The 22,338-nt window shown below is 44.5% G+C and overlaps 1 protein-coding gene across 4 annotated transcripts in view; it reads right to left on the bottom strand.

Annotated features, from left to right (window-relative positions):
* The window catches only part of EPC1 (enhancer of polycomb homolog 1), a 58,810-nt gene extending 45,299 nt beyond the window's left edge, over positions 1-13,511 (bottom strand). For 3 of the 4 annotated variants that reach the window (XM_015282125.4, XM_046928280.1, XM_046928282.1), the window contains exons 1-2: positions 13,368-13,511; positions 12,603-12,687 (exon numbers count right to left, since the gene is read on the bottom strand). The gene's annotated coding sequence lies outside the window, so the exon portion shown is untranslated. The remainder of the gene's footprint in view (positions 1-12,602; positions 12,688-13,367) is intronic. The other variant, XM_046928278.1, reaches the window with a different exon arrangement.
* Positions 13,512-22,338: the final 8,827 nt, after the last annotated feature.

Below are 22,338 nucleotides of genomic sequence, written 5' to 3'. Positions count from 1 at the left end.
TTGGACACAAACAGGATGCATTACGATGAAATGTTGGCCTGAAGCTCTCGTACTCATCGGCTTTTAATGTTTTACCAATAAAATACTGTCCAACTATTTTGTGGCAGAACCTGATTAGACCTCAAAATCACCTTAATTAATTCGCTGGTGATGAGAACTGTGATTTGAGAACAAGGGTATTCCAAAGCAACGCAACATCAGCACCCATTTCTGGTCTGCAAAGGTGATACCAGGAACAGCACAGAGCTTTTCAGAAGCAGGTGTTAAAACAGACTGATGGATGTTTCTATTTTACCTCCCTCTCTGTTAGCACATGCAGATATATTTTACATTTTGCCATTTTGGTGACATTTACCGAAGTGCTTTTACATTACATTTGTAGACATCAGCGCTGCTCTCTGACAGCAGTCAATCTAAAATTGGTATCGTGTTTTGCATAACAACCCAAAGGCTTTGACAGCTCTCCGTAAAAGATCAGTAAGTGTAAATGTAGCTGCTGCAGCAAAGCACTGTTTTTCCCTTAATCGTAAAAACAACAAATAAATGCATTTATACTAAATTTTAACGTACAAAAGATGTACGTAAAAAGATGATCTTTTTACGCTGTGTTGTTCGGTTGATTAAATGAACAAGCAGCATGTTAGGCCAGCATAATGCAGTCTTTCTCTAGGTTAAAGTTGAGAAAGTGTATGGTATCCATTTGAAAAAGTGAAAATTAATGACCTGCGAGGGAAGTGAAATGTAATGAATGCAATCATTTGAAACCCTGAGGAGGGTTTCTTCTTCTTCTTCTTTTTTTAACAAACAGATGAAAATAGTTCTGTAACATCAGAGACTTTTCTTCAATACTCTATCTATTTATGATCTCAAAGAAATTGTATTTAAAAATGAGCCTTACCAAAAAGAAAGAACTCTGCACAACAGTTTTAATCTATCATCGGACTAGATGGTAAAATAAAAGCAGATTTCAACATGCAATCAACACTACTACATTCAGACTGAGCATCACGGGAGGAGATCCAGCAGTTTGTTCCACACAGCTACAGACAGTGGTCTCTTACAGCACCTCACTTGGGTTTATGAAGCCTAATTACTTAACTTTCTATTTTGTTTCTAATTCTATACGAAACCTGGCAGCTTTTTGTTGTTGTTATTGTTACTGCTGTTTAGTTGACAATTCATCATTTATCTTGTTTTGTAGATTAAAATTTCTTGGAGTCAAAACCAAAAGGCTTGCAGTAGCATGGGTCATTAAACGTGGGTTGTCTCCCGAGCAGGTATTCAGTACTGTCTCCCATCCTAACAGTGTTTGTGATATAGCCATGCATGAAGGCCTTATGGCTTCAGTGGTGCACATCACTTTTGGTGCTTTCTGGAATCAAGCAGTTCCATAGTTTAAGGATATAAAATGTAAGGAGAAAGGTGTATAACTTATATTCTCAGTTTTTAATATTTTCTTTTTAATTAGTTTATCTCCAATTATAAAAAGGTAGGTGGAATATAGAGAAGACAAAGGTTGAAATCAAGAACAGTACAGAGGCGGACTCATATATTGTAAAAGCTAATATTACATATGTGAGTGAGGAAATAGATCTTCACAACAGTAAGTAGTATTAACTGTGAACATCTGATGTCATTCCACTCTCCAGCCTCATTGGAAGAGTACTCTGCGCCCCCCAAGAAGTCAAGCTGATGTCAGAAATCCCATACATATGGCCGCACTTTTCCTGCACTTACTTAAAACCAGAGCAGAAGTTTAAAAGTAGAACATATTAAAGGTAAAACAAGTTTCTCATTCACCAACCATTTAGAACAGTTGTTATAGAAGATACTACCACGTTTCACTAACTGAGGAATGTGCTATGTACACTAAGTTCGATGCTAATTTACACAGCCATCGATATTTGGAATTCCTATTTTTTTCTCACTCTGGGTCTATCTTACACCCAGTTCCTACTGCTGTAGAACTCACTCATTTATCGTTTCATTGTATAGCAATTTTGATAAGCCGTTTTTTGCCTCTTAGCTCTGTAAAGGGTGACTACCCCATACTGATAAAACATATCCTTGATATTTTTTTCTCTATTTTCAGTAATCATGTATTGAGAAAAAGTCCACTATGAAATTGCCATACTTTGGTTTCGTTCCAGAATGACTTACTCCTGGGGTATTCATAAAAGTGCAGGTGGTTCTTTCATCCTATAGTAAGAGCCAATGGACTCTGTATGCATATTTCCGGCTTACATTTGCTAGTAATGCTCATGTTCAAGTTTAATCATCAGCTATCTTTTTTTATGCTTTACATAGCTACAAATAGCTATATTCATTTAAGTCATCTTGGTGAAGTGCTCGCAGTTGGAATTAAGATGAGATAAGTGTACGCAAATATGACACTAAAGGTTATTCATTTTATGAAAAGTCACACTACAGTAGTAAGTGGTTGTATATGGAAATTATCTTAACAGCATAAAGATTTCAACCATAAATGAATTGATGTAATTCACAGTGAATTTCACCTTCTCTGCTGATGTCAACTACCTGTTCTAGAAGAGATAATGGAACTGTCAAACATATTTAAAGTGTTCAGACACCACACTACAAAGCTGGTATAGAATGCCTACAGTATCTTATGCCATTTTCTGAAACATTATTTAGTGTCTCATAGCTTTGATATCTCAAAGAATGGTATATTCACCTAGTTATTTTAGGAATCCATGGTCAAGATGCAGCAGGTAGAAAGCTTGCCTGAAGTTCTTAGTAAATCATAATCTGAAGTAGCAATTGAGTCAGTCTCTGTTCCTCAACTCTTGTCTCAAGGAGAAGGAAAGTTCTTCATCTTTTATATACGTGTGTGTGTATATATTTATCTATACACACATACATAGATATGTATGTAAACCTGACAAACGTTTGATTCTGTAGTGAATGGGAAGGTACATGTACTGCAAGACCAACTATTTACATTACCTTTTATTTTTCTGTAAGCGCTTTCAGTTTACACTTCAGAATACAAAAGAGCTGAGAAGGGATATTACAGCAGTTATTTTATTTCTGTTCCCACTCAACACCTAGCAGTAAAAGCAATCCTTTAGATTCCTAAGTTGCCTATTTTTTATTTTTTTATCTTTATTTTTTAATTTGGAGATATAACAGCCTGATAAAATCAGAAAGTGGGAAGTGCTAAGCACGAGCATGTGTTTTTTCCACTATAGAACCAAAGACAACTATTCTCATGAACGGCATCTTATAGCAACGTCTCGTAAAGCAGTGCTTCAGAACTGTCTTCACCATTCAGAACAGAAATGCAGAAATTGGCAAGAAAATCTGAAGTTTCAGTTTGTTGCAAGTGGCCACACTTTAAATTGAGTAAGGAATTACCGTGCAATCAACGGATTTCACATTTTAAAACTACTTGCAGAAGGCAGAAGAGAATCTTATTTTGCATTATGACCAATAGCTGTCATGCACTCTGAGCATGAGACTGTGGTTTTGTAACGCGTTGCCTTCATTAACAATACTGGCTTAAGATACTGAGGTCCTGCTCTGACACTTCTTTGAGGGGCTGGGCATGTTGATACCAGGTGGGGCACCAAATCCAGCCAGGTGGAGCAAGTGTGTTCTGGGCAGTGAGCTGGCCGGGCTGATCAGCAGAGCTATGATCTAGATTCAGCAGAGGAATGGGATGTACTTCTGAGTGATAAAGACAAACTGGAACAATAACACTTTAGGAAGCAGCAGGGAAATACCTGCGAATTGCCCCCAAGGAATTAGGGAGGGCTCCTCTGTAAATATAACACTGCTGACAGCCCAGCTGGAGTGCCTCTACACCAATGCACACAGCATGGGAAACAAGCAGCAGGAGGTGGAAGCCATGCTGCAGTTAGGAAACTGCAACCTAACTGCTATTGCAGAAATGTGATGAGACAAATCACGAGTGGAATCCTGCAGTCCAAGGCTATGAGCTTTCTAGAAGAGATATGCAGGGAAGGAGTCTTGGGGGAGTTACCCTCTGTGTTAAGAAATGGATGGATTGCAAAGAGCTGCCTCTGAGAAACACGCATGATCAGGCTGAGAGTTCGTGGGTTAAAATTAGGGACTGGACCAATAAAGGACATCTGGAGGTCAGGATCTACTACGGGCCACACGGTCAAAGAAAGCTTGTTATTGAAGCTCTCTTTCTTCAGCTACAAGAGGCTCTGTGCTCACAGGCTCTCATCCTGACGGGGGATTTCAGCAGATATCCAGATATCTGCTGGGAAAGCAATACAACAGGCTGTAAGCAATCCAGGAGGCTCCTGAAATGCACTGAGGACATCTTCCTGGTCCAGATATGAAACAAGCCAGTAAGAGGTGAAACATCACTGGACCTGGTGCTCTTTGATGGAGATGAAAATTCATGGCAGTCAGGCAAAGTCTCCAATGACTAGAAAAAATGGAAACATCACTCCCTTTTTTAAGAAGGGTAGAAAGGAAGTCTCAGGGAAATACAGGTGAGAGAATTTCAGCTCTATGAATGGGAAGATCGTGGAACAGATACTGAAGCTATGGTATGGGATAGGCAAGATGAGGAGGATGAAGTACAGGCTTCCATGATCCAGAGGTTGAGTGCAGACTGGAAGGACTCAGTGGAAGAAGCCCTGCAGAGAAGGTCCTGGAGTACTATGTCCAGGCCTGGGGCCCCCAGCACAAGAAAGACACAGAGTTGTTGGTGCAGGTCCAGAAGAAGCCATGAGGATGCTCAGAGGGCTGCAGCACTTCTACAAGGAAAGGCCAAGGGAGCTGGGACTGTTTAACCTGGAGAAGAGCGGGCTCTGGGGAGGCCTCACTGTGGCCCTACAATACCTAAGGGGCGTAGTCTGAGAGTTTTAGGACAAGGGGGAACAGTTTTAAACTAAAAGGTGGGAGATTTAGGTTAGAAAGTGGGGGAAATTTTTCACTCAGAGGGTGGTGAGGCCCTGGAACAGGTTGCCCAGAGAAGCTGTGGATTCCCCTTAAGTGTTCAAGGCCAGGAGGGGGCTGTGGGCAACATTGTTCAGCAGAAAATGTCTCTGCCCACAGCAGGGAGGTTGGAACCAGATGATCTTTATGGTCCCTTTCAAACCAAGCCATTCTGTGATTCTCTGTGGCCACACTGGCTCTTCATTCGTATCAGCATACTTGTTTATGAAGCTGCGCTGAATACCAAGTTGGGAACATGATTACATAATTTAACAACTCAGCAAAAGCAAACGAACAAAAAACAGTGATATAAATCAGAAGGAAATTCAGTTAAGAGATCCATGCCAGAAGTTACGTTCCCTAGTGAGATACAGCTTACTGCACTCTTCTATTTCACGATCCGCTTTGTGAAGGCCATACACCATATGGCAGGCTGGAATGATAAAAACACATGCAAAGGATTTGTGATCAAAAGTGATCAAACTAGGTGCAATTTAATGCATAGTCAGTACATCAAAACACTGTCCTATGCTATACATTTGAAAGCCTTTGCCTACCAGACTAGCATCTGAACTAGTCTGTAAGTAAGGGATCTACTGTTTTCTTTCTAACTGATTACATACCACAGCTTATGGGTGGAACTGCATAGTTTCTGATACACTTAGAACAGACAACCTTTTTCCACATGTGAAAGTTGCGAGATGCCATCTTAGTAGAGCAATCCTACCTGGAGACTGTGTTGAGCCAGCGAGCTATACATATTCTGAAGTAAAATCCAGCATACTCGGAGAAGTCTGAACATAATCTTGCAATAAGCAATTTACTGTGGGCAGGACTGAAAACCTAAGCTGAACCTGAAAGGTGTTATGCCACTAAGCAACATCCAAAATGAGAGTTAAAGACACTGACAATCAGTTATCTGTCTGGGAGGAAACTACGTTAAAAGAAGAGCAGCAAAAGCCATTACTGCACTTTACTATTCCTCAAAATAATCTTTTAGAATGAAGTAGTAAGGATCTCATTAATTGTGAGAGCACAAATTACTATAAAGGAGTGGATTCCTCTACATTATGCACTGTAGTTTGGTTAATAGTTCTAAATTAAGATAACATTACTTAGACATTACTTGTCATGTCTAATAACTAATCACTATCATATTTACATACAAGCACTTTATGCACGCTTGTGTGTGCATGCACGTGTAAACAACTGCATCAGAGCAATAAAGATGGATGACTGTTAAGGTTAACCTGAGGAAAATACATTGCCAGATGCCTTTCAATTTTTAGAGAATGCAAAACACATGTGGGAGTTCAGCAGATGTTAAGAATGGAAGTGTTTTGGTTTGGATGCAAAAACGAAGTTGTCCTGAGAATAAAGAGAGAACTCATGGTAAATTATTCTCTTTGTGTCTCTAACATAACTGGGCCCAAGGTGACTGATATGGGCTAAGGGGTTGGTCACCCTGGAGAGCTGAGATCACAGGACAGCTTGGGATGGAAAGGACCTTAAAGATCATCTAGATCCAACCCCACTGCTGTGGGCAGGGTTGCCAACCACTCCATCAGGCACCAGATCAGGCTGTGCAGGGCTCCATCCAACCTGGCTTTGAACACTGCCACGGATGGGGCATCCACAGCTTCTCTGGACAGCTGGGCCAGGGCCTCACCAGCCTCAGTGTGAAGAATTTCTGCCTTATATCCAATCTAAATCTACCCTTTTTTAGATAGTGAAGTAATGTACAGAAATAGAATAGGAAAACATTTATTTCAGGTGAAATCCTCAAATCTGGTGTGAGGGCATCCTAATAAACACAAAGAAGTGGAAAGCAGCCTTTGCAAATTATTTAGAATGTGAGTACTTGTGGCTCTCCCCCTTATTCCAGTACAGCTGCTTCCATTCTTTTATTAAATAGTGTCTAAATTTTACTAGTTCAGCTCTCTGCTGGTCTTTCTGGGAGAAGCAGACAGACCACTGTCATTAACCCAGGGGCCTTTGCAAAGGTACTGGTCTCAGGTGCCAAGTTTGCAGAAGTTCACCTAATTTGTAAGCAACTCAAGGAGCCAGTTACCACTGAAGTACGTGACCTAATTAAAATAATTGAAATATACATATCAAAAGAGAAGACGGAATGGAAAGCAGTTTTTCCCATTAAAGTAGTTCATCTTGCCTAGAATTTCCAAGTCTGCGCTGATTGCTGCAATAGCAGATTTTCACCTTGGAAATTGATTTAGAGAAGACAAAAGAAATTAGAATACGTTCCAGAGGAATGCACGTTCTTTGAGTGCTTATAAATGAGTATGGACTGAGCACAGTGTGTGCATATGGAGTCTATCAAATATTAGATGTTTTCCCTCTGGCACTCAGCACGGCCTTTCCTTAAGCAGGATGCCTATTGCGCATTCGTGATTCAAAGGAAGTGCCCCAATCACACTGCCTATTCTGCCCTGTATGGATACCTTGAAGACTAGAAGAAATTATGCAATTGCTCTACACAATAAAATTTTTCTTCAGGATAGAAGACTCCCTGAGCCGATTCATCAGGGTAAGATGCCTGCCTACACCTGGCATTACAGCTGACAAAAAGCTGTGAGGTAAAAGGATTCTGAGGAAGCTATCCTTTTGTTCACCACGTTATGACAGCAGCAGCAAGATTCCTAGTATACACAGGACCTAGGGGATGCCTGTAGTGTTGAATGGCCCTGATTGGACTCACCTATTTTTGAGCCTGTTTGAGCAAACACAAAATACCCTTATTTGTGTCCATAATTTTCTAAGCTGTGCATTCCAATGAGACCAGGGAGCTCTTGTTCATATTTAGCAGGTTTTTTAGAGCTGTGAATGGCAGACAGGATTAAGAACTAACATTTCATTAAATATACCATGTACAAGTCATTTACATACTCATGTAAAATGGATCAGGTGAAGGAAGTTCTACATCATACATCCGCAATACAGTGATTCCAGTTTACTCTGAGTATTACTGTTAATCCCCTGAAGCATCAGTTAACACCATCTTACAGGCCCGTGACCTCAGCACCCTGCCATATGCTTGTTCCCAGAGAAAAACAAAATGGAACCTGACACAAAGAGGTCTGCTCTGGGAGGGACAAGTCCTCCGCTCTGTTCACTGTCCCCGGGTCCTCCCATGTTTTGTTTTCTATTGTACAGTACTGCATGCCTCTGAGCAACTTTCCATCTACTGCCCTCTATAGCAGTATCTCCCTGCACAGCCAGCAAGAGCTACTACTCACGTATTAGTTAGCAGTTACCCTCTCTCTCTGTTGTTTACAGAGGAAGTGTTTAAGATAGGCAGAAATCATTATTTTTTAGCAAATGTATGTACATTTCAAGCACTGCAGTACCTACTTCAAGGTTAAAATTCTGACCACTAATTTTAGGCTTTAGCTACTATCAGAAGAAAACTTAAGAAACAGAACATCCTATTAAGGAAACATATAGTACTAATATTATCTTGCTGCTGAGGCCAGTGGTAACATGATATACTGGAAACACGACTGAGCTAAGAGTCTAAAGAAGTGCTGGGGAGCTGGAGCCGCTGGTCATACGTGTCAAAATGCTCTTTGTTTTCACAGCAGTAGATCAGAGGAATTCTGTTTCAAAGTGCTGATTTCCTCCTCCCATGAATTTAGTAATGCACTTAAAATCCTAGATTGTTTCAAGGACTCAGACCTCTTCATTACAACGTGAATTATGTTCTTCGGCCATTTGGTAGACGAGAAAAAATACAAAGAATGCCCGAAGGTGGAAAGATGCTCTAACCTCTGACTTACAGGAAGAGAAGCAGATTATTTCATAACACTCAAGAGCCATACAAGTTGCAGTCTGGAAGAGCCATGGAGGAACCTGACTTCCTAGAGTAGGACAGTCTGGAGCAAGAAAGCCATGTCCAATTCACAGCTGGAAACAGGTTACCACTGAAGAAAGCTTTTTAAACAGTATTCATTGCTGTAACCCAATACTGACCTGTTCAATGTGGACTACTACAGATAACAAAGTCATAAAACAAGGAAGGAGAAACAAGATTCTATGTCCAAAGGATTTATAAATAGGAAGACCTCTTTATTCCCCCTCTTGAAACCTTGTTGAGTGTTGAACTGAAGACTCAATGAATAGTTTAGAACCCTCAAAAAGGAAGAGTCAGGCGACATAGCTGTCAAAATGTGTTACCACATATAGGAAAATAAAGAGTGTTGATATATGGAGTGAATAAAGCAGGAGGTATGGCCTCTACTTGAAACAAGTCTCAGATGATATTCTCTCATACCACAAACACACATCTGGTAAACTGTCTACACATCACTATTGGCTAATATTGGAAGCTGGTCAAGTCTGCCTGTGGTCTGTAATGTACATTTGCACCTCTATGACAATTGCAGACAGCCAGCCATCTTCACCTGCTTATTGACACCAGTAACACTGGTAGGATGAGCATCAGGAAGGCACACAGAGCTGATGGGAGCACAGTTCTGGTCCATCAGTCAAGATGAGTCTGTATCTTAGAAAAGATTATCTGGTTTACAATAGCATGCCATATTTCAAGTAGTTGTAAGCCAGGAGAGCCAAATTCCTTAAAAATATGGAGCCCACACAGAGTTTTTGGGTACACAGGAGAAAATCGTATCAGCTTTGCAACCTCAGAATTGGAGGGGTATACAGGAGACAAAATTATCACCCCCTCTCCAAACAAACAAACAAAAAACCCAACAACATCAGCAACATCTAAAAGCCTAACAACAATAACCAGTGCAAACTGTTGTGTTCTAAATGCTGTCCAAAGCCAGGCACACGGACATGTCAGAAGGGGAAACGTGCAACCGAGGCAAAGCCACTCCTCAGTAATGGCTTTTCCAGTCAGTTCTGCAGAAAATGCAGGAGGTAAATTAATTGTGATACAGCTTTGAGAGGATGCTAAATCTTAACCAATTCTTATTCCATATCGGCAACCCATCTGCTGGAAACTGCTTCTTATTAAACAATGGCTCATAAAAGGAGGAAGCCACTGAGTTGCAAAACATCAGCGCTTCACTCCTCCTCACTTTAGAACTTCTTGAGAGGAGTGCAAATACACTCCTTCAGAAGGTGCAGCATCCAAGCTGCAAAACCACAACCAATGTTAAGTAGCCTCAACTGAATGGAAGAAAAAAAGCAAATTTCTAATGAGAATTCTTGTTCTTGCTGTGCTGGACTAGAAGCTGCCTCTGAGCAGCCAGGCCACCAGCAACCGGTTCCTTTGTGGCCTACACGTACACACTGCAGCCACAGAAAGCACACCCCTGTAGGCCTTGTGGCAGGGTGAGCAGCACAAAACTGCCTTCAGAAGTTTACCACTTGCTCAACGTTGTTATCTGTGGATGAGCAAACTAAACACTGGTCTACATGATGTAAAGAAAAAACCAAAAGTGGTATCAGAATGACTCAGATTTAAACAACCCAGAGGTTCTCCAAGACTTACAGTAACAGTTTCAAGGAGTAGCTCTGCTGCTAGTAGTGTAACCCCAAATGCCCACAGCGTGACCTGGCCATCTCCTTTTAGATTCAGGAAATGTCCAAAATCCTTCCCAATGGCCCCACCTTCATACTTTTCTTCCCAATCCAAGAGCTGTCTGAGGGCCCTGGAGGCATAATGGCTGTATTGAACCTTCACGGCCCAGCAAGGCTCCACATCGCTGCCAAGGCCTCACGCAAGCAGGCTGTGTCTGACAGAGAGAAGAGGCCCTGAAAGCTGACTGCTGTCTGCATGTGGGTGTCTCTCACCATAGGGAGGTCACAATGTGTACCTAACCAAGGTAAAGTAAGTCCTACCTTTATTTTGTGAGAGAGGGGGACAGGGACTGTTACAGACCTGCCTGAAGTTGTGCATCAGTTTGCATTTAAACTAAACAACTTCATCAGTAAGCTTTCTTAAATATACATATGTACATTTTTAAAGGTTAAAATGCTCATGAGAAATCTAGAGATGGTCTTCAAATAGTAAAATATTTGTCCAATGTATTCTTTAAGAGTAATAGAAGTGTGATGAAGACGCAGAGGTCTGTACAATGATCAGCTTCGTGTCACTCCTGAGTAATGGGCACACCGATACCTCAGCAGTGTGCTAGATTTGGTGTTAAATTTATTCCTAAACCTGTTGAGTTTTCTGCTATGTGCTCTGCTGTGGGCTTGGCTATGCCTTCCCACCCATCTCCTCAGAACATTCATCGCTTCTGTTCTCTTAAATGCTGAATACAGTGAGCAGAAAGCCTTGAAAATATGGCACTTAGAGCTGAGGTAGTCTGGGGATTGCAACAAAAGAAAAGGAACATGGACTGAGACATACATGTATAGACGCAAACCCCTGTTCCAGTTAAAGCAGGAGAGACAAAGCCCACCCACTTCAGGTGAATCCTGGTTACAATCTGAAGAAATAGGGTTACATTTTGCATTCTTTACATCCCCATCTCACGCACAACCCGGACTCCTGCGGGCAGACGGATCCACTCACGGAGCCCACAGGGAAGAGGCACCTCGGGGCCGATGCCAGCGGTGCACGCAGCCTCTAAGTTCCCCACACAAACAATGGGCGAGTTGCACAACCGGTGCGTGCTGGAGCCTTCCATATTGTATGGAAAATCATCTCAAAGCGTTTCGTTTGCGACCACCGCAAAATCATTTCGGGGGTGGGGCTGAAAATCTCCTCACTGAGAGAAACTGATCTCTGGGTACCGGAGGAAAAAAAAATATATATATATATAAAAAAAATAACGTGGAATAGAGTAAATCTGCTTCATGCCACTGAACGGCAAAGGGTGAGGTCATGCCTGTGCCGGGCCCCGGTTGGCGCAGCACCACAGTTCTCCACGACACAATTCCATCGCTCTCCCTCCGACCCGCGTTGCGCTGCCCGGGGGGGCGGCGGTACAATGGGGGGGGGGCGGCGGTACAATGGGGCCGCGCAGCCCCGCGCCCACCTCCCCCCCCCCTCCCCTCACCCCCCCAACGCGGCCGCAGCGCCGGCGAACAAAAATCCCCACCCCCCCATAGCGGGGCGGAAAAATGCGCCGAGGAAGATGCCCCCAACCACAAAATGTCTCCCGAACGGCCCTTCTGAGAGGGAAAAGAACAAACAGCCCCCCTCCCCCCCCCCCCTCCATGACATCTAAATGAAGAGCGCAGAAATAAGGGCCTTTATATAACAGACGCCTTACGCCGATCGCGGTCACGGCATAATTTGTAAATAAAAGGTCACCATTTGGTACCACGCACCCCAATGTGGTGTCAGCCCCCCCACGCCCCGGGGCGGCCCTCCCCCGGACTTCGGGCCAAAGTCATCCGCCGGGAGCCCCCGCGGGCGCCTTTGTGAACTCGGAGCCGCATTGTGCGCCGGGGCCGGGGAGCACCGCCCGGGGACAGAGAAAACCCCACCGAACGGGCAGAGCCGAGCCCATCGAAACGCCGAGTTCGGGTACTCCCATAAGGAACTCGGAGCGCTCAGCCTCAGCGTGCGGAATCGCGCGGAGCCGCCCGGAGCCACGGGCGATATTAAGGAGACACCGCCGGGCGGAACGCGCCGCTCCGTTTTGTTCCCCGCACAGGGAGAGCCCTCCGCAGCCCCGCGCACCGCCGCAGCGCCCCACATTTCCGCCCCAAAGCCCCAAACTCACCTTCGGAGACGGCGATCCCCGCGGAACGGCCGCCACGATGCGCCCCCGGCAGCCCCCTCCATGCTGCGAAGGGCTCTCGGAACATCTTTAAAATGTTTCGCAAATGCAAAAAGTCAGACTTTTTTTTTTCCTCCTCCCTCCCCCCTCCCGCTCCCCCCCCCACCCCCCCTCCCGCACGGGGCGGAGGAGGCGGCGGCTTTCCCCGCGGGGCCGGAGCGGGCGGAGGGGGGGGGGGGGGGGGGATGGGGGGCAGCGCGGGGCCGGAGCCGCCGGGGGCTGCGGGGGGCTCCGAGGGCAGCGCTCCCCGCCGCTCCCCCCGCCCCCCTCTGCCGCCGCCGCCTGGAAAAATGCAGTGTGCCATTTTCCAGCCGCCTTCCTCCAGCACAGGACCGAAGTGTAGCGCTGGTTTTCGGTGACACTGCAAAACTACGGCGCAGCCCCCCACCCCCCCACCCCCAACCTCCCTCCACGCCCGCCTCGCTCCCCCCTCGATGAGAGCAGCCGCCTCCTGAGAACGGAGCGATGAAGGCGGCCGGGGGAACCATCCCGAGGCGCGGCCGCCCCCGCCCCCCGCAGCCGCCGCCCCGCGCATCCCCTCGGCCCGCGCCCCCCGCAGCCCCGCAGCGCCCTCCCCGCAGCCCCCGGAGCGGCTCCCGCCCGGAGCCACAGCCGCGATCCTGGGGGGGGGGGACGGGGGAGGGGGGGACGGGGAGTGGGGCGGCTGAATCCCACCAAACGCTCCATTTTACAGCTAGAAATACGTACCTTGCGAAAGGGCTAAATTAACGCTAAATTCAACAGATACGTCCGTTATGGCAGGAATAGTTTTTCCATAAATACGGGTTTAAAAACCCCTCCTCATACTGACTGACAGAATGCTACCATGCTGCCCACAAACAAAATGGCTGTGGCACCGAGTTTGGTGGTTCCTCCCACCGTGCCTCCCCCCGGCCTCCAGGAAGTGCTGGAAATCCAAAATAAAATCGGCACCGAAAGTGCCGCGCCGCGTCCCAACCCCGCCCGGCCCCGCGGCAACGGAGCGCCCGCACCCACGGAGCACTTTTCTCGAGGATTTTTATTGTTTTTCGGAGGGCATCAATCACTGGGGACGTACATCACGGCGTAATCCGAACTTCCTGCTTTACATATTTATAAGGGCTTTCACCTATCTTGGCCCGCTTTCAGATGAAGTGGGTTGGGAAATTGGATGCTGCGCGTCTACTTTGCGCGCTGAGTCAGGCGCTGCCGGAGCCGCGCTGCCGACACACGGCCACGGCCGCGCAGAGCCTTACAGGCAGAGACCCGTGGAATCGCTAAGCTTGGAAAGGACCTCCGAGATCATCAAGTCCGGCTGTGACCCGTCCCCGCCGTGCCCGCTAAGCCACGTCCCCGAATGCCACATCTTCACGTTTCTTGAGCACCTCCGGGGACAATGACTCCACCGCTTCCCTGTTCCAATGCATCACCGCTCTCTCAGAGGAGAAATTATCGTATGCGACCTGAGCTAAGCAGAGCCTTGCCCCAACTGCAGGGCTCAGTGCGATGTGAGGTCACCCCATCCCACGTCCCGGCACTGCCGGTGAGCACGTAGGCACGGACGTGGCATGGGAGTGAGTGTGCCCAGAAAGGCCCCCAAATTTGGGCCTCTTGCATATAAATACCCATTTTGTTACGTTTATATTTTTGCATTTGTGGCTCACAGTAACCTGCAGGAATTGTGGTTTCTGCGGAAATCATCTTGGATTTTCTCATATTATCACCGTGTGTAGTGCTACAACCTTTAACTTTCTTTGATATTCACCTTAAAAATAAATAAATACATAGGAAAATTCAAAGTCAGGCTGGATCGGGCTCTGAGCACCCTGATCTAGCTGTAGGCATCCCTATTGATCGCAGGGGAGTTGGACTAGATGGCCTCTCTTCCGCCTCGAGCGATTCTACAGTTCTCTGATAAGAACATCAGAGTACGCAGCCCTCAGCCAGCACCCTTCTGGGCCATAGCACAGCCCCCGTGCACCATTCCCTGGGCTCCATGGGGCCTTATTCATACCCACGAGAGCCTTTCAATTGCCCTCAGTGGGAGTTGCAGTGCAGACGCTGCCAGACCTGCTGAGCCTGATCCTGCACTGATGTAAAGCCTGGAATTAGCCTTCCCATCCACTGCTGTTCTAAATCTTTACCAGAGGCTCTGAAAAAGAACCCACCAGTGTAACAGGCGGGTTTGTTCCTGAAACGCCTCATACTTCCACGTCTTAAATTTAAAAATTTATATATCTTCAAAAGAAGACGAAGCAAATTTTGTCGTCATTGTTGTTTGCACTACCGTGATATCCAGCAGCCCTAATCCTGGCCTATGATTACAATAACGTACCATCTTGAAATGTAGGGCAAAAAGATAATTCCTGCCCCAAGGAGCTCCAAAGTGTGAGACAAAAGGCAGCAGATGGCTCCGGGCAGATGAGGGAACAATGCTGGTATCGATCGGGCGGATGTGCCGCGCACCGTCAGCCCAACTCCTGTTCTGTGCACACATCACAGCAAAGAAAACATAATGCAGAACTGAAAGAAGAAAAATAATTGCTCTTGTGGCCATTAGAGAGAACTTCTCCAACAGCAAGGGCAGCGTGGAAGAAAGCGTGAAGGCATTCCTATGAAAAAGCAGTGGATGGACTACATAATTCCAGTATAGTGGGTGTTATGTTGTTTACGATAGCACAACATGGATAAAGGGTGGAGTTAGCTTTGTTAGCATTGAGAACGCGGGCACAAAGCTTAGATCTGATATAGAAAGGAGAGGTAATGGAGGACCCTACATGCTGCGTGACATGAAAAAATGCACAAACCAGACCTGGAAGCAGTCAGCGAGTCCTAGAAATAAAGATTTACAGTAGTTGGACTTAGACAGGTGTGAAGAGATGTATCTGCCGAGATCAATTCATTAAAAACCCCAAAACTCAGCATTTTGTAATAACAGTAGAAGTGTTGTTCTTAACCATGAGTTTGAGGGTTATAGGTTGCTCATCTGATCTTCCCTCCCTGTACGTAGTGACTGTGGACGTGGTGCTTCTCCAGGCAGTGCTTGTTGTAGGGGCTGCTCTCTGAAGTGTCCCTCACACCCATCAGCGCGGTGTTGGCACCCAGCTGGTTGGGACCAGAACCACCACAAGCACTTGGCAAGGTTCCCTCTTCTGTCATCTGTGCTGGGGAAACTGCAGCCTTCTCACAATGCTCCATATCTTAAATGGTCATCAATCTCTGCCCTAAAACATTACTGGTCTCATTGGCCCTGTGCCCTAAATGAAGCAGTGAGGGAAAGGCTGCAGCTCTGTTGGTGGAGAAGCTGCACCAGGAGGAGCACACTCTGGCTTAGAGGGCCATGGTCTGCAACTCATACTCCTCTATAAATTGTTTGTTATTTGGGTTTAGGTTTTTAAACCTGAATAAATGTTCCAACAGAATTGGAACAATACATTCTCATGCTTTAAGAATGGCCCTCATTTGATTCAATGTCAGAATTTCCCAGATTTCCTGCTGCTGAGAGTAACTCCAAAGGGAACAGTCTCTCTGTATCCATTCTGCACTTCGTGTTGTCCAATGTTAGGTGTGAGGGTTCCCCTTGAGATTTTACTCAAAAGGGGCAAATGGGACATTTGTATAGGGGCAAGAAACAAATTAGCTGTACTTTAAGATTGAAACTAACACACACACACACACACAAAGAAAGTGGCTAAAACGAAAAACATTCAGATAGCATTTTCTTACTCAACTTAGTAGAACTACTGTTTACAGTCTGCTTGTTGTATAATTGCCTTTATTGCTCTTTATCTTTCATTTCCATTAATCTTTATCTTACCCATAAAGATTTAACTCTGCTGCCATATTTCCAAGTAGGTCTCTGTCTCTACACTTGTAATAAACAAATTACACTAATCTTCTGACAATCTTTTTCTTGATGTCTTTACCAACTAAATGATCAGCCCTGCCTGGTAAGTAAGTCATTAGGTAGGCAGCAGTAGCTGGAGGATTTCAGAGTGCTTTTACCACTGCTATGCAAATCACAATTTCTTTTCATAAAAATGCCATCGAATGTTTCTCACTTGAAAGATCACCAAATGCATAAATATTTTGCCTTGTAACTCAGTAGATAGGGTTCACATAGCTGTGTAATTGCTCTTGAGGACTTTAAGGATCTGATTTGCTGTAATTTGGAAAATTCATAAATTATGACATTAGAATGGATCACTGATGCCTGGCTGCATGAAAGAGGACATCAGACTTCCCTGCTTGATTCTTCTTTGAGGCAGGCCAGATATTTTTAAAAACCATCCTATCTTGACTGAAAATACATAGTGATAAATAAACCACCACAGTATTTGCTGAATTCTTACAGTGATTGCTTAACTCTCTCAACTTCTAAGTTACAGGCCTTGTAACCTACGAAACCACTCCTTTCCATTTCTCCCTGTCCAACTTCTGTTTTTGCATGAGTGTAGCAGACTCACACAGCAGCGTGTTTCTCTTTGCACTGGAAGTTACACAGCCGTAGTGCCGCTCGGAATTGTGCCCACTTTGCCAGCAGCCATCATGCACACGAGAAGCAGGTGTGTGACGCTAACAGCAGGCACGCTGTTTGCCACCTACTGAAGGAGGGGAACACCTCTTTGTGCTGGGGCCTCAACTTCACCTTCATTTTCATTAGACTAACTAGATCTAAATTACAGTACCGTCACAGGTATACATGTTGTTCACCGTTTTTACGTCAGAGTTCCTGGAAAAGCAATTAGTTACAGAAATGCATGGGAATACAAAACAAAACATTACAAAAAACCCCACAGAAATAAACATCCAAAACGTCTGTTGCTGACGGTTGCCAGACTGTGTCACACAGAGCACACAGCTTCTTCTTTTTTTCCCTTTTGTTTGTGTCACAAAGATGATAAGGGGCCTGGAGCACCTCCCCTGCGAGAAAGGATGGGTGACCTGGGTCTGTTCAGCCTTGAGAAAAGAAGACTCAGCGTTGGTCTTATTTATGTTTATAAATATCTTAAGAGTGGGAGCTGAAGTGATGTAGCCAACCTCTTTTCAATGGTCTGTGGGGACAGGACAAGGGGAAACAGCCATAAACGGGAGCATAGGAAGTTCTGCACCAATATGCAAAAGAACTTCTCCGCAGTCAGGGTGACGGAGCACTGGAAGAGGTTGCGCAGGGACACAGTGGAGTCTCCTATGGAGATATTCAAGACCCGCCTGGACGCCTACCTGTGTAGCCCACTGTAGGGAGCATGCTTTGCAGGGGGGTTGGACTCGATGATCTCTGAAGGTCCCTTCCAACCCTACAACTCTGTGATTCTGTGTTACATCTTTGTGTGGTGGTCTGAAATTATCTTCTCAGATCCTCTGTGCAGAGTGGCTAGCCCACAGCCTACGTCTGTTGATGCATTAACAATTTTAATGAGACTTGGAAAGTATTGCTGGAGGAATCACATTGTTCCATCCTTGGAGAATTAAATCTGTGTTCACATGGAAGGTCCTGGTGATAATGTGCTTACGAAAAGATTACTGCTGCTGCACCGTGTTAGCTCAGATATATTTCAGAAAGTTCCATCCTTCAGTTGTCTGCATTTAATTTGCTGGGGTAACCCTGGGTGTGAGTTCAGAAGCGGGTCAGAAAAGAAAAAATGAATCTCACTGTAAAGCCTTTCTTTTCTGTTTTATCTCCTTTTCTGTAAAAACTTTGGCAACTGCTTGCCTGGGATTGTTCTGCATACTTTCCCTGTTATGTGCTGATATTTGGAAGAGTCACATCAGCCTTTGTGTTGTTATTCCAGGCTGAAGGTTACTCAGTGCATTTGAATCCAGTAAGGCGCCAATGACCCATTCCTCATCCTTGTGTTGAAACTGAAGCTCAAGAAAAATTCACTGAGATTCTTATAAGCAGAAATGATTGTTAAAACATCCTTTATTGACGTGCACACGTTTCTCTTATGTCTGCGATGGTTCTGGTGTGAGCACAGCAGTTGCTTCTGTTGTTGAAGCACTTACAGTGTGTTGTGCCAAAATGAGGAGACGTGCAAGTGATGCATCTGCTTTATTAAACACATTCTGTGTCTTCTGATAATTAAGGGGATCCCTTACAGATTTTATTAAGCCACTTTTATTACGCTGTTGGAGACGATTTCCTCAGCATAATTTTTTATATCTAGGAAATTTCAGCAGAAACACCATGGATTCAGAGGAGGCGAAGGGCAGCTTCAGTCCCTCTGTGTTCAGCTGACTTTCCTGTTGACGGCTCCATGTGCTCAGCAGATTTTATCTGTTCTTTCCTGAATTCATGTTTGTCGTTTAGAATAAAGGGCCACTGTGGGAAACATCTCAGAAATGTTTGGAGTCACTCACAGCGTTCACTTTTACTGCTGCTGGAAACGAATGCATCATCTGTGTGACAAAGACAACACTGTCACAATTCAGTTTTCCTTTCTGAAATGTCCTGATGACAGTGACACACTGAATGGACGGTGACTTAGTCAGCAAAAGCTTCATTAGCCCAGGAAGAGTGTATTGAGGCAAATTAAAGGAGAACTACAGCTAGGGCCGTTCTGTCTGAGGTGGTTGAAATGATGTTCTTTAAATCCCAGATTCAGCAAAACTATGAACTGCAGTCATAAAAGCTTTGGCTTCTTTTCCTTGTTGTGCCTTTTTATAGATAACACTATTTCAGTTTGGGTACTTGTCCCTGAGTAACTAGAATCACACAACATAAACTCTGGTCAGCAAGCTCAGGGCATTTGTTGGTCAAATCATCTGGAATTCCAGGGTGCAAACAAGAAAGGTTTAATTATTTTAAGGCATCAGAATCCAGCAGCTGTCCTTTTTCATAGTGTTATTTATGTTGTTGGAAGATAGAATCGCTCATGTACATCCTCTGGCATTATTACATCATCGTATTCTCAAATATGAAATGGCCTACTTGACATACCTGCTCTTTTGCTTTACTACTATTAGCTGTAACATTTCCAACAACTCGAGCAACGTCACACCTGCAAGCTTTTGCTTTTCACTTCTTCTTTCTTTATTTTTTCGCATAGATTTTCTTAAATCCTTTCTTATATTCCTAATTTTTCTGAACAAACACTCTTCTTTTTCATACCCTTGCTGATGTTCTACAGATTCTAACTTACAATATATATTTATTGGAAGTTTCCCTATTTCTATATTTAAACAATGTGTTTACTAATAGATTTTATTAATGTTAGAAAGGGCTTTGAGGGCTAAAGTCATCAAACATAACTAGCTTGTTGTGTACAAATGTAATCAATCAACAAGAGAAGGTATATGCTAGCAAACATACTGTCATGAGTGATGCTGCCTTTTCATTTAATGTCTTGTGTGTCTTGTGACCCAATGGTCCCAGTTTTGCCTTCCCCAGCCTCCCCACCCTCCTACATGTGCTACAGAGACGTCAGCGACTTTCATTCCTGCTCTGCTCACATACAAGAAATGTGATTCTTGCTCTGTTTCTTCCACTCATATTGACCTTAATGGTAGCAGCATCTCTTAGCAAGGGGCAAGAAGTCTTCGTGTTCGGTCAAAAAAAAACCTGCTCCATAGTTTCCACAAATAAAAAAAATCAGACCAGAAAGAAAGATTATATAGAGTAGATCTTGTACATGTATTGCCAGCTGGGTCACAACACCCATTTACAAAGCAAATTTCCAAGAAATGTTGCCAGAGCCCTTTTGATCTTCGCAAAGACAGAGAATGTGCTCAGCATCCAAAGCTGTTACACAGAGACCTCAATGTAGATGCTTCTCTGTGGTTTGTAGATGGCATACTTGCAAGTGATGAACTACACTTGTAACACTGGCCATTAAGCAGTACAGAAACCTGATTCATTTTCTGGTATAAAGCAGGAAAATCCTTTAGGCTTGTCTTACACTCAAAGGTCAACTTAAAAGAGGTATGTTATCAGCCTTAAAATGGAAGAAAGGAGAACTTAATACTTTATAAATATATGCTTTATCTACTTATTTCTTTATAGACCAAGTGATGTGTTTCTTTCTCATGTCAAATATCTCTTCGTTTTCATAACTAGCACAGAATTTCTTTTGTCATCACAGAACTGCAACATTTACCTTATGAATATTCACTAACTTCTCTCCTGATGTAGCTTTCCCTCGAATTATTTAGCTACAAATTTATTATTTTTAGCAAACCAAACAATTTCAATCATTTATACTTCAAGTCACTTGCAGCCATATTTGCTGTCTTATGACTAACTTTTTGTTTGTTAGTTAGTTTGTTTTTAAAGGGTGCAAATAACATGATATTGACTGGCCAGAAAAGGTATCTATTCTAGTATGCATTCCTTAGGAAAAGAAATACTTTGTATTAAAAACGTTCCTATTTTTGTCATTCAACTATTAAACTCAATATAAAATTTAAATAGATTCCCACTTCAGCTGAATCTTTTATAGACGAGACCTGAGCACGCATTGAAGTACAGACCATTACGATGTGGCTGTCTTATTTGCTTTTGGCTGGGCAAAACCGGCACAAGTCCAGCTGCATTCAGTAAGGAGACTGAAGCTGTGAGGGGTGTGCAACAGAAGTCTTACAAGAGACAGCGGAGGAAACTGGGATGGTTCAGTCTGGAGAAGAGGAAGCTCATGAGAGGCCTCATTGCTCTCTACAGCAGTCTGAAGGAAAGTTGTAGGGAGGTGAGTGTTGGTATCTTCTCCCAGGTAACAGCAATAGGGTGAGAGGGAATGGCCTCAAGTTGTGCCAAGGGAGGTTCAGGATGGATATTAGGAAAAATTTCTTCTCAGAAAGACATTGGCACAGGCTGTCCTGGGAGGTAGTAGAGTCACCATCCCTAGAGGTGTTCAAGGAAAGGCAGATGGATGTGGCACTGAGTGACATGTTCTAGAGCGGTCACAGGCATGGGCTGATGGTTGGACTAGATGATCTTAGTGGTCTTTCCAACCTTAATGATTCTATGATTCTGTGATACTGTGAGTGAGGGCCTAAGCCCTGGCCACTGATTTTCCCCAGCCTAGTGGTAGGCTGTGTTAGTGTTGGGGTAACAGCTGTCCTTCACTGCTCAGTGTACTCCTGCGCTATCAGGTGCTCCCAAGGTTTCGTTCCTGGTGCTTCTATCAGTCCTGACATTCTCCTTTTCTGTACTTTGCACCAGTGAACGCTTTCCTTTCCGACTTCTGGTCTTGTCACAGAATGCATTCATATCTTACTCTTTGGACTGATTGATCCCGTTTTTCTGATCCCATTTCCACTTATGGCTAAGCTGCTGTCAGCTGGCCAGCGTGCTCAGGGCACGCACAGAGCACTGACTGCACCTTTTCAATCCTCACTCAGGTCAGACCCATATTTTTAAAGAATCTTCCTGACCATGCCAGCAGTACCGAGGCTCTTTGGCATCTGTTTCTCCACCTGTGATCCACCAGACGATGTGGGTGCCCCTTACTTCCCAATAGTGCCCAACATCCTTCTGTTTCCAGTTGGATACCCTGAGCGCTCCCAGTCCTTCTCAGGGCTGCCGCATGCCCTGCATGCTCCTGCATGAGGCTCTGCCATTTTTTTCATCTCTTGCATGACCTTCTACTTTATTTCTCCTGTTGTGACCTTCTCTCCTCTCTTTCTCCTCGTTCCACGGTCACTGTCTTCTGTTCTTTCCCCACACGAGTTTTCTTTTTCTTTTCATTTGCAACACTGTGTTTCT

The sequence above is a fragment of the Gallus gallus genome, chromosome 2, assembly GCF_016699485.2.
Source record: "Gallus gallus isolate bGalGal1 chromosome 2, bGalGal1.mat.broiler.GRCg7b, whole genome shotgun sequence".
Taxonomy (NCBI): Eukaryota; Metazoa; Chordata; class Aves; order Galliformes; family Phasianidae; genus Gallus; species Gallus gallus.
The sequence above is the reverse complement of the archived record's forward strand: the minus strand, read 5'-3'. Positions and strand labels throughout refer to the sequence as shown.